Here is a 12,500-nt window from a genome sequence, read left to right on the forward strand (position 1 = left end):
ATTGTCCTGGGCGACTTCAATGCGGTATCCGGCTGTGATCGAGCTGGCTATGAGATGTCTGTTGGCCCCAAGGCTTGGGAGCTGATCTCGGTAGTGAGAACAGCTTCCTTCTCCAGGACTTTGCTAGGTCCCAGAGAATGAGGATCTCTGGCTCCTGGTACCAGCACTCCAACCCACATCGCTGGACATGGTATAGCAATACGGTACAATGGCCAAGGAGATCGACCACATTCTTGTTAGCATGCGATGGAGGATCTTCCAGAACTGTAAAGTTAACTGGAGTGCCGAGTTCCGGGCACTGACCATAGGCTGTACAGTGGCCACTCTAAGATGTTTCACTTGGACAGATTGAGGGAGGGGGAGTGTGCTGTAGGTTCACCATGGCTTCACTTGGACAGATTGAGGGAGGGGGAGTGTGCCTGTAGGTTCACCATGGCAGTCTCTGATCAATTCACAGAACTTTATAAAACTGACAGACCCAGTTGCTCTGTGGGAGTTCTTCATGCACAAAACACTTGAAGCAGCACAGGAGTTCATTGGCATATGCCCGAGGACAAGGCAGAATTCCATCTCCCTGGAGACATTGGAAGCCACTGAAGCTTGTCGCACGGCTCGGCTGAATGGCAATCAGGTCTTGCATTTCTCTTTAGTGTGTAAGGCTTGGGCACTAAATGAGAAGGGACAAGGAACAGTTCATCAGGAATCTTGCTGAGGACGTTGAAGGCCATTTCTTGGTAAATGACCTTCGCCCTGCCCACCAAGCCTGAGAAAGCTGAACTCTAAACCCTTCTCACAGATGACTGCAGTTTGGACAGTGGATGGACAGATCATCTCAGATCATGTTGGGGTTCGTGGACATTGGGCTAAGTATTTTGAGCAGTTGTACCAGGTAGACTCTCCAATAGCTAGCTTGGATGCAAGCAATATCACAATACCTGTGCCAGATCCACCCATCAGCAAAGAACCTCCTACCCTAATAGAGGTTAGGATGGTGATTTCCAAGATGAAGTGTGGAAAGCTGCAGGCATATGTGATATCCCCGCTGAACTTCTAAAGGCTGGGCATGAACCTATGGCTTAGGGTTTGCAGTCTTGACTTCATCTGTCAGTCCGATACCATTCCCCTGACCTGTGGAGGGGCGTGGTCATCCTTCTCTGGAAGGGGGAAGGGGATCGTTGGGATTGTAGCAACTACCATGGCATTAAAATGCTCAGCACACTAGGCAAAGTTTTCGCCCACATTCTTCTGAAACGGATCCGCAACCACCTCCTAGGGCACCAGAGACTGGAGCAGTCTGGATTCACTCTGCAAGTCCACAATAGACCAAATATTAGTGCTTTGAGTAATTGTGGAACTCCGTCATGAGCTTGGTCATGAGTTACTTGCAGCCTACATCGGCCACAAGATGGCATTTCACTCGGGGCTGTCAAACTTCTTTCCTGTTAATTCCGGGGTGAGGCAAGGCTGTGTCCTTGCACTAACACTTTTCAACACCTGCACAGACTGGATAATGGGCAGAGCTACTACCCAAAGTCAGTGTGGAGCAACACTGGGCAATATCAAGGACTCAGACTTTGACTTTGCCAATGATGTTGCTATCCTATCAGAATCCCTGGAGTCACTAGTGGCGGGTCTTGATGCAAATTTTGCAATGAGGCCTAGAAGTCTCCTGACCAAGACCAAGATTCATGACTTTGGGGGCTGTTAGGGGAACTCGTTCAGTCGATCCATGCTTGCGGTGAGAACGTTGAAGTCACAGAGAGCTTTGTATACCTTTGGGAGCATAGTCCATATCTCTGGGCTGTCTGACTAAGAAGTCAATAGACGGATTGGTCTGGTCAACAGGAGCCATGAACTCGATCAACAAGAGCATTTGGAGATGTCGGTACCTATGCAGAAGGACCAAGCTACATGTCTTCAAGGCCTTGATACTGCCAGTTTTGCTCTATGGACGCAAAACCTGGATGCTATCCAGTGTCTTGGAGTCTCGTCTTGATGCCTTTTGAAACAAGTCTCCTCGCTGGATTATGGGGTACAGTTGGCAGGACCACGTGTCCAACTGACGGCTACACTGTGAGACTGACATGGGACCTGTTACTTGCATAATCCAGGATCGCCAACTCAGGCTATATGGACACTAGCTCACTTTCCTGGGATGACCCTGCCATCAAGTTGTCTCTTTGCTAGACAATCTTGGGTGGAGGAGGCCGTGGAACGACCCAGGAGTTCATGGCTTGGGCAGCTCGACGAGACCTGTCATGAGGAATTTGAGATGAGCCTGAGGCTTGCCTGGAGACTCGCCATGACGGACACTCATGGGTGGATGCGGCCATGCGCCCCCGTCGGCGTTAGCCCCTTGATAATGATGAACTATATCTGCCCCGATAGGTGAGGACGGACGGGGTATTCTATGGAATATTGGAGTAAATTTTGCTAATATCAAGCAAATCATAGCTCATGTGCGATTTTTAGCGGGCGCGGGCGTGCACCCCCCCCCCCCCCACACCACACAACGTGTGTGCTACCATCTGTGTGTGTGTGTGCGGATTTTCTTATTTGGATCCTGAGCTACATCCTTACTTTTTGACAATAGATGTCTTCCATTAATCCAGTCTAAGAGCCGACACGCAATAGTCTAACGGTATTTAGATAGATAGATAAATATTGATATACACAACATGTATGTATACGTATATACTACATGCATCATATTCACTTTAATAGCAGACGTTGCACTCAGCTCATCCTGGCTACCTGTTTATTGCCCGCTCTCCACTCTCCCTTCGTCGTTGTAGCAAACCTTTATGTTCAACTTTTACGACTGCTATTTATCTGTCTGTCGTCTGGCTTCACGACTGTCTCTCGAGGTTAGTTTGGAGCTTCACTTGTTTCCTTCTTTTCAACCCTTCTACTCCGGTTGCTGTTGGTCTCGGTTAGTTATCTGTGGATGTCTTTCTTTCCATCCCTGTTCTCTTGTCTCTCTCTAAATACACAAGCATATATATCCCATTCCCTGTCTTCTCTTTTCTTCCTCTTGTCTCATTCTGTCAAAGAGAAGTTCGGGTAATAACAGAGATTCCACATATCATTACGAAGATTAATTCAGTTGTAGGAAGAGCAATATAGGTTAATGAATCGACATGTAAAACTATCAAAACGGTATTCAGATTCAGAAATGCAATACTCTCCCCCCCCCATCAGAAAAATAATAATAATAAAAAATAAATAAGATAAATAGAAATAAAAATATACATATAATAATCAAACCTAACAACGACGCAGGCATTCTCACGAGCAATCTGCGCGGCGCACTGTGTCCAGTTATATTTACTGGTTCATAATATTTAGGTTATTTATTTTTATTTATTTGTTTATTTATTTTTTGTTGTTCCGAGTTCTTTACACATTTTTTATTTGACCATGCAGTAATAAAGAGAGTGTGAGAGCTATGACTGTCTCTGTCTGTAGGGTGTAAGTGGAGTAGATAGAATATTGTAAGATTTTGAATCCTGTGAGCTGTTTTAACTTCCCATCATAGGATTGGAGTATGGAACTGCAAAGAACTTGTCTCTCTTTCACACAAAAAAATCAAGAGGAGATAAATGTACTAGAAAGGGTGTTATTTGTGGCATTATGTTTTGCATGTGCAGGTAAAATATTGGTAACACTTTTATGGTAGCATAGCATTAATATTGTAATACCAGAGCCGACCATTGCAAAACACAACAATCAACGGTTCTTCGCATATGGATAACAGGAACTATATCTATATAGGTGGGTGCTTCATGCGCACGGTGATGTGAAGCATTGGTGTGTAGCCTAGATAGTGTTAAGTGCTTGCATGCTTCTCGCTTGCAGCTGCCACCATTGGCTAGCCTAGTGTGAAAAAGGGAGCAGTTCTGCATAAGCCTCCCCTGCCAGTTCACAGCTTCTCCGTCATCGAGATTCCTGCAGTGCCTCTTCGTGACCACCCATGGATACTGGGCACCTTGCGGTCCCAGGCTAAACTGTGGGGGATCTCGGAGCAGCAGGAGGCCCCAGAGGTACAGAGCCATGGCCCACTGGCATGCCTTCCCGTTTGTAGCTGCCACCATTGGCTAGCCTAATGCGAAAAAGGGAGCAGTTCTGCACAAGCCTCCCCTGCCAGTTCACAGCTTCTCCGTCATCGAGATTTCTGCAGTGCCTCCTCATGACCACCCATTGATACTGGGCACCTTGCGGTCCCAGGCTAAACTGTGGGGGATCTCGGAGCTGCAGGAGGCCCCAGAGGTACGGAGCCATGGCCCACTGGCATGTGGACACACCCTGGCTCTGTACCAACTCCTGCCCCTTAGCCAACCTGGGGTAATTGGGCGGCTTGGGGGAGGTGGGCCTTGCCAGCCCTCCTCCCCTCAGATAACTCACTGGCAACGTCCAAAATAAATGGATGTGCTGGAGTGAAGGGTGCTGTTCCTCCTACCCAGCAAACAAGACAGGCTGTGGGTCCCATTGAGAGGGCAAATGTCGGGGCACAGGATGGAAACGAGAGTTAATTGTCCCGCTTGCGCCCCAGCAGCTGCCAACCCACCATGAAGCTTGTGGAGCAAAGCCCTAAGGAACCCCACAAACAGACGGGGATCCCACAGCTTGCCGATCCCTTTTATTTGGGGCAGCGTCGGCGGGAGCGGCAGAGGTGGCGTGCACCCGGAGTGACCGCCCGAGGCTCAACCTCAGGCGAGCTATCCTTGTTGGCGCTTGGAACATCTGGTCCTTGCAGCAGGATAAGCAGTTACCTCTGCTATTGAGGGAATTGGAGCGATTGTGAGTTGAGGTGGCTTCCATCTCAGAGGTGAGAAGATCTGGCAGCAGCACATTAGTATGGGTGGGTGCACCTACTACTAGTCGGGCCGCAGCGATGGTCATCACCTCCAGGGAGTAGCCATAGCAATCTCTAACCGACTTCAGGCCTAGGTAATTGAGGTAATACAGGTTGATAAGTGTATTATGACACTGAGACTGAAGCATGCTTTTAGCTTCATGTCTCTTGCTGCTATATACGCTCCTACCAATGTTTGCAAACTCTGTGTGAAAGGGGTGTTCTATGCCAAACTCTCATCCATGGCAGACAATTGCCCTTGGTGAGATATTCGCATTGTCCTGGGCGACTTCAATGCGGTATCCGGCTGTGATCGAGCTGGCTATGAGATGTCTGTTGGCCCCCAAGGCTTGGGAGCTGATCTCGGTAGTGAGAACAGCTTCCTTCTCCAGGACTTTGCTAGGTCCCAGAGAATGAGGATCTCTGGCTCCTGGTACCAGCACTCCAACCCACATCGCTGGACATGGTATAGCAATACGGTACAATGGCCAAGGAGATCGACCACATTCTTGTTAGCATGTGATGGAGGATCTTCCAGAACTGTAGAGTTTACTGGAGTGCCGAGTTCCGTGGCACTGACCATAGGCTGTACAGTGGCCACTCTAAGATGTTTCACTTGGACAGATTGAGGGAGGGGGAGTGTGCCTGTAGGTTCACCATGGCTTCACTTGGACAGATTGAGGGAGGGGGAGTGTGCCTGTAGGTTCACCATGGCAGTCTCTGATCAATTCACAGAACTTGATAACCTGACAGACCCAGTTGCTCTGTGGGAGTTCTTCATGCACAAAACACTTGAAGCAGCACAGGAGTTCATTGGCATATGCCCGAGGACAAGGCAGAATTCCATCTCCCTGGAGACATTGGAAGCCACTGAAGCTTGTCGCACGGCTCGGCTGAATGGCAATCAGGTCTTGCATTTCTCTTTAGTGTGTAAGGCTTGGGCACTACTGAGAAGGGACAAGGAACAGTTCATCAGGAATCTTGCTGAGGACGTTGAAGGCCATTTCTTGGTAAATGACCTTCGCCCTGCCTACCAAGCCCTGAGAAAGCTGAACTCTAAACCCTTCTCACAGATGACTGCAGTTTGGACAGTGGATGGACAGATCATCTCAGATCATGTTGGGGTTCGTGGACATTGGGCTAAGTATTTTGAGCAGTTGTACCAGGTAGACTCTCCAATAGCTAGCTTGGATGCAAGCAATATCACAATACCTGTGCCAGATCCACCCATCAGCGAAGAACCTCCTACCCTAATAGAGGTTAGGATGGCGATTTCCAAGATGAAGTGTGGGAAAGCTGCAGGCATATGTGATATCCCTGCTGAACTTCTAAAGGCTGGGCATGAACCTATGGCTTAGGGTTTGCAGTCTTGACTGTCATCTGTCAGTCCGATACCATTCCCCTGACCTGTGGAGGGGCGTGGTCATCCTTCTCTGGAAGGGGGAAGGGGATCGTTGGGATTGTAGCAACTACCATGGCATTAAACTGCTCAGCACACTAGGCAAAGTTTTCGCCCACATTCTTCTGAAACGGATCCGCAACCACCTCCTAGGGCACCAGAGACTGGAGCAGTCTGGATTCACTCCTGCAAGTCCACAATAGACCAAATATTAGTGCTTTGAGTAATTGTGGAACTCCGTCATGAGCTTGGTCATGAGTTACTTGCAGCCTACATCGGCCACAAGATGGCATTTCACTCGGGGCTGTCAAACTTCTTTCCTGTTAATTCCGGGGTGAGGCAAGGCTGTGTCCTTGCACTAACACTTTTCAACACCTGCACAGACTGGATAATGGGCAGAGCTACTACCCAAAGTCAGTGTGGAGCAACACTGGGCAATATCAAGGACTCAGACTTTGACTTTGCCAATGATGTTGCTATCCTATCAGAATCCCTGGAGTCACTAGTGGCGGGTCTTGATGCATTTAGCAATGAGGCCTAGAAGTCTCCTGACCAAGACCAAGATTCATGACTTTGGGGGCCTGTTAGGGGAACTCGTTCAGTCGATCCATGCTTGCGGTGAGAACGTTGAAGTCACAGAGAGCTTTGTATACCTTGGTAGCATAGTCCATATCTCTGGGCTGTCTGACTAAGAAGTCAATAGACGGATTGGTCTGGTCAACAGGAGCCATGAACTCGATCAACAAGAGCATTTGGAGATGTCGGTACCTATGCAGAAGGACCAAGCTACATGTCTTCAAGGCCTTGATACTGCCAGTTTTGCTCTATGGACGCAAAACCTGGATGCTATCCAGTGTCTTGGAGTCTCGTCTTGATGCCTTTTGAAACAAGTCTCCTCGCTGGATTATGGGGTACAGTTGGCAGGACCACGTGTCCAACTGACGGCTACACTGTGAGACTGACATGGGACCTGTTACTTGCATAATCCAGGATCGCCAACTCAGGCTATATGGACACCTAGCTCACTTTCCTGTGGATGACCCTGCCCATCAAGTTGTCTCTTTGCTAGACAATCTTGGGTGGAGGAGGCCTGTGGAACGACCCAGGAGGTCATGGCTTGGGCAGGTCGATGAGGCCTGTCGCGAGGAATTAGAGATGGGCTGAGGGCTTGCCTGGAGACTCACCATGAGGGACCCTTGTGGCTGGAAACGAAGGGTGGATGCGGCCATGCGCCCCCGTCGGCGTTAGCCCCTTGATAATGATGAACTATATCTGCCCCGATAGGTGAGGAGCGGACGGGGTATTCTATGGAAATATTGGAGTAAATTTTGCTAATATCAAGCAAATCATAGCTCATGTGCGATTTTTAGCGGGCGCGGGCGTGCACCCCCCCCCCCCCACACACACACACACGTGTGTGCTACCATCTGTGTGTGTGTGTGCGGATTTTTCTTATTTGGATCCTGAGGCTACATCCTTACTTTTTTGACAAATAGATGTCTTCCATTAATCCAGTCTAAGAGCCGACACGCAAATAGTCTAACGGTATTTAGATAGATAGATAAATATTGATATACACATACATGTATGTATACGTATATACTAACATGCATCATATTCACTTTTAATAGCAGACGTTGCACTCAGCTCATCCTGGCTACCTGTTTATTGCCCGCTCTCCACTTCTCCCTTCGTCGTTGTATGCAAAACCTTTATTGTTCAACTTTTACGACTGCTATTTATCTGTCTGTCTGTCTGGCTTCACGACTGTCTCTCGAGGTTAGTTTGGAGCTTCACTTGTTTCCTTCTTTTCAACCCTTCTACTCCGGTTGCTGTTGGTCTCGGTTAGTTTATCTGTGGATGTCTTTCTTTCCATCCCTGTTCTCTTTGTCTCTCTCTAAATACACAAGCATATATATCCCCATTCCCTGTCCTTCTCTTTTCATTCCTCTTGTCTCATTCTGTCAAAGAAGAAGTTCGGGTAATAACAGAGATTCCACATATCATTACGAAGATTAATTCAGTTGTAGGAAGAGCAATATAGGTTAATGAATCGACATGTAAAACTATCAAAACGGTATTCAGATTCAGAAATGCAATACATCTCCCCCCCCCATCAGAAAAATAATAATAAATAAAAAATAAAATAAGATAAATAGAAATAAAAATAATACATATAATAATCAAACCTAACAACGACCGCAGTGCATTCTTCACAGAGCAATCTGCTGCGGCGGCACTGTAGGAAAGAGGGGGGGGGGGCCAGGTCACTGTTTCCACTGTCTACGTCTGCTTAATGACATAACTTGCCATGCACGCACACACACACACACACACACACACACACACATACACACACACACACATACAAACACACACACACACACACACATACACACACACACACACACACGCACACACACACACACACACACACACACACACACACACACACACACACACACACACATATGTATATATATATATATATATATATATATATATATATATATATATATATATATATATATATATATGTGTGTGTGTGTGTGTGTGTGTGTGTGTGTGTGTGTGTGTGTGTGTGTGTGTGTGTGTGTGTGTGTGTGTGTGTGTGTGTGTGTGTGTGTGTTCGTGCTTCTCCCCATCTTTGATCTCGGCCATCTCCACTGACGCGGTACGACTGAACTGACCAGCCTGCGCCTTGCGGCGGCCAGTTACTCGCCGATACTGCTCGGCCTCCTCCTGCGCCAGCACCGCCGTGTTCAATGCAGCCGTCACGCTCTGGCCGGAAGAAAACCGCTGTTATACTACACTTATTGTGCAGCTGTTTCAGAAAACGTAGTGGGTGATTTTTTCATCGACGTGAATATACTACGATAGCGAAATGTAGAAATGATCTAAGTAGTTATTATCACCGAATCCATCCGTTATTCTCTTATCATCTCTTGCAATCGTATCAGTTGTATCAATTGTATCTAAATAAGATAATATTATACGTAATGAAAATGTATAATTCATAAAATAATATAACAGAATAGAATAATATATTACATAATTTTGCACCTTTAATAAGGAGACAATGTTTTCCTTATCCTCAACGAACCTTTATCTGATTGTCCTTGGCGCGAAGCTGATGAATGAGTTGCGACCTGGTGGCGCCGACGTACGGTTGTGCACGCTCGCACGCTCTAACATCCGCCTGATTTCTTCGACTTCGCGTTCCTTGTGAGCCAACTGGTGCACGGAAACAGACGTATTGTGTATTATATAGTAGGGATTAAAGTAAGGAGAAAGGTGGGCATGTACGTGTGCGTGAAATGTGTATATTTTGTTTACAGTTTCTTTCACGCGGCATTCCTTATTTTTACCTATTCACTTCCATTCACTCAACATTCATTTACACTAAACTCACTACCTTAAACATATAAATTTCATTCTGCAAATACATTTTCTATCCAACTCGTACCCCCAAAGATACCCTTAAAAAAATCAAGAAGGGGAACTGTGGCGAACATCACGAAGCGGACGTTCACCTGTTTACCTCCGTCTCGCTCGCCGCCGCCCTTTGCGTTACAGCCACGAGACGCTTCTGAAGGAGTTGGTTCTTCCGCAGCAGGTCGTAGGTGCCGGGGTCGGAGGCCTGGGGAGAGAAAAGGCATTGTTAAGATCTATAGTTTGTGTTTTTCGTTTTTTTTTCCTGCATGGGTAGCTTTAACTCCTTTATGGTCGGTGTTTTTATTGAATTTATATATGTGCTTGATATTCGGATGGAAGTTGGATGTATCAAAATGTATCAAAAAGAAAATGCATATACCCTTTTACTTTCAATTCGTTGAAAGTATTAAGAATGAAAAATAAAATGAAAGTGTATATACATAGATACATACATACAAACATATATATATATATATATATATATATATATATATATATATATATATATATATATATATATATATATATTTCAAACCAGAGGGAATACAAATCACATCTAGCTTCGCCACCAAATTCTATCACACCTAATAAAATAACCCAAAAAATAAAGGGACAGAAATAAAAATAAAAGATAAAATAAATGAAAATAGTATAATAAATAAAAAAAACTAATAAATGAAAATAATCTAAATAAAAACAATAAAAAACAAAATAAAATAAAAAATAAAAACAATAAAATAAAAAATAAAATAATGAAATAAAAAATAAAATAATAGAATGATAAAAAGAATAAATAAAAACAACAATCACAAAAAATAAAAATAACCTTGTACCTTCAGCGTCGTCCAACAAAAAGCCTTCGCCCGTCGTACCACCACTTCCTCTTTCTTCTCTCTCTTCTGCGACGTGATCAGTTCCCTCTGGAGGCGCACCAGCTCCACCTTCAGGGACTCCACGAGAGTGAGGTGGCGGGACAATACCTCTCTCTCGTCCCTGTTGGTAGAGAGTATTGCTCTCATCTTTCGAGATGTTTTTTTTATTCATTTTTGTTGTAGTTTACCCGTTGGATGGTCCGTTTTCTTTTCTTTGAGGACTGACTGATGATCATGTTGTGTGTCGATTTAATGTACCATATTTGTCTGTCTCTTTTTTTTATATATGTTATCTGTCTCTTTTGTATCTTTTGTATAAATTTATTGACCTAGTTTTTATCCATTTTTCCATTTCTCTCTCTCTCTCTCTCTCTCTCTCTCTCTCTCTCTCTCTCTCTCTCTCTCTCTCTCTCTCTCTCTCTCTCTCTCTCTCTCTCTCTCTCTCTCTCTCTCTCTCTCCCTCTCTCTCTTTCTTACTCTCTCTCTCTCTTTCTCCCTCTCTCTCTCTCTCCTTCTTTCTCTCCCCTCCCCCCTCTCACAATCTTTCTCTCTCACTCCCATAATTATACAATAAAAAAACGACGATCCACAGATAGAGTAGGAAGGCGACCTCATCTGACCTGAGTGCCGTGACCTCGGTGGTGAGTGTCTATTCGTGTAATCCTTATTCCATCTGTGTAGGATGTGCTCGAGCAAGTGGACACGTTCCCACAGTCCCCTCACGTTATCGTTACGTTGGGCCAGTTGCATTTCCACAATGCCGCGTCATTCTCGTTCCTATGGGTTTTAGGAAAATTATTATTATTATTATTATTATTATTATTATAATCATTATTGTTATTATTATTATTATTATTATTATTATTATTATAATCATTATTGTTGTTATTTTTATTATTATTATTATTATTGTTATTATTTTTATAAAATAAATAAATAAAAGTCTAGTTTTGTGAGAGAAATAAATACACATACAAAGATTACATTCTACTTGACCTTACTTCTCTGCATATAGGCTAATAAAATGCTTTTCCTGTTTAGCCACAGTCCATTGGTTAGTATTAACATATAATAGTAAATCTCTTTCCTAGACACACTCTTACAGCATAGTAAACCACATCTCTTTTTAAAATCTTAACAGAAGATTTTTCCCTAACCGGACTTTCCTTTGATCGCTATTTTTTCCGGGTTATCATTTGAGTTTGTGCGTGTGGATATTTCCGTGTCTGTGGGTATGGGCGGGCATTTCCCTACTGGTGCTTCGATGCGAGGTCTATATAAGCATGTATTCATATTGAACTTACGTGAGGGAATATTGCTGGATATTTCTCTTTTGTATAGCATATTTGTCTCTTCCTCGTATCAACACTTAATGTTATTGTATTCACATTTATGTTTATGTTCATTATGGTTAATTGTTCTTATTTTGTGTAACTCTTTACTTGTTATCACTACTTTGGAAGCGCAAGAAACAAGAAGAGGTATTTACAGGTTGTTATTTTTTCAGTAATGGTAGTATCTTGGTTATCCTAATACAATAAATCTGCCAGACTTCAGGTCCTCGCCACGGGAATGAAAAACTGACGTAAATTCGTGTTCCCATCATATCGTCCAATCTTAATTACCCCAACGGCATCAGTATAACTCATAAACATCGACGCAAAACTACAAGGGGACCCCATCTCTCTCCTCAGCTGTCTGGGCAAGACGGCCAAGAGGATGGCATTAAACCGACTCCAATGGAAAATGGGACCCTCACATGAGCACCTCCATGGGTTCACATGGGGCATGAGCACAGGACACAGCATAATCACGCTCTTAAGCACAATTAGCACTGGTACATCTGTGGTAGTATTCCTAGACCTGGAGAAGACTTTTGAATTAGCAAGTCCTCTTGCTATTCAAGAGACTCTGATCCAGAAGGGAATCAGAGGAAAGC

This window comes from Penaeus monodon, chromosome 3 (genome assembly GCF_015228065.2).
Source record: "Penaeus monodon isolate SGIC_2016 chromosome 3, NSTDA_Pmon_1, whole genome shotgun sequence".
In the NCBI taxonomy this organism is placed as follows: domain Eukaryota; kingdom Metazoa; phylum Arthropoda; class Malacostraca; order Decapoda; family Penaeidae; genus Penaeus; species Penaeus monodon.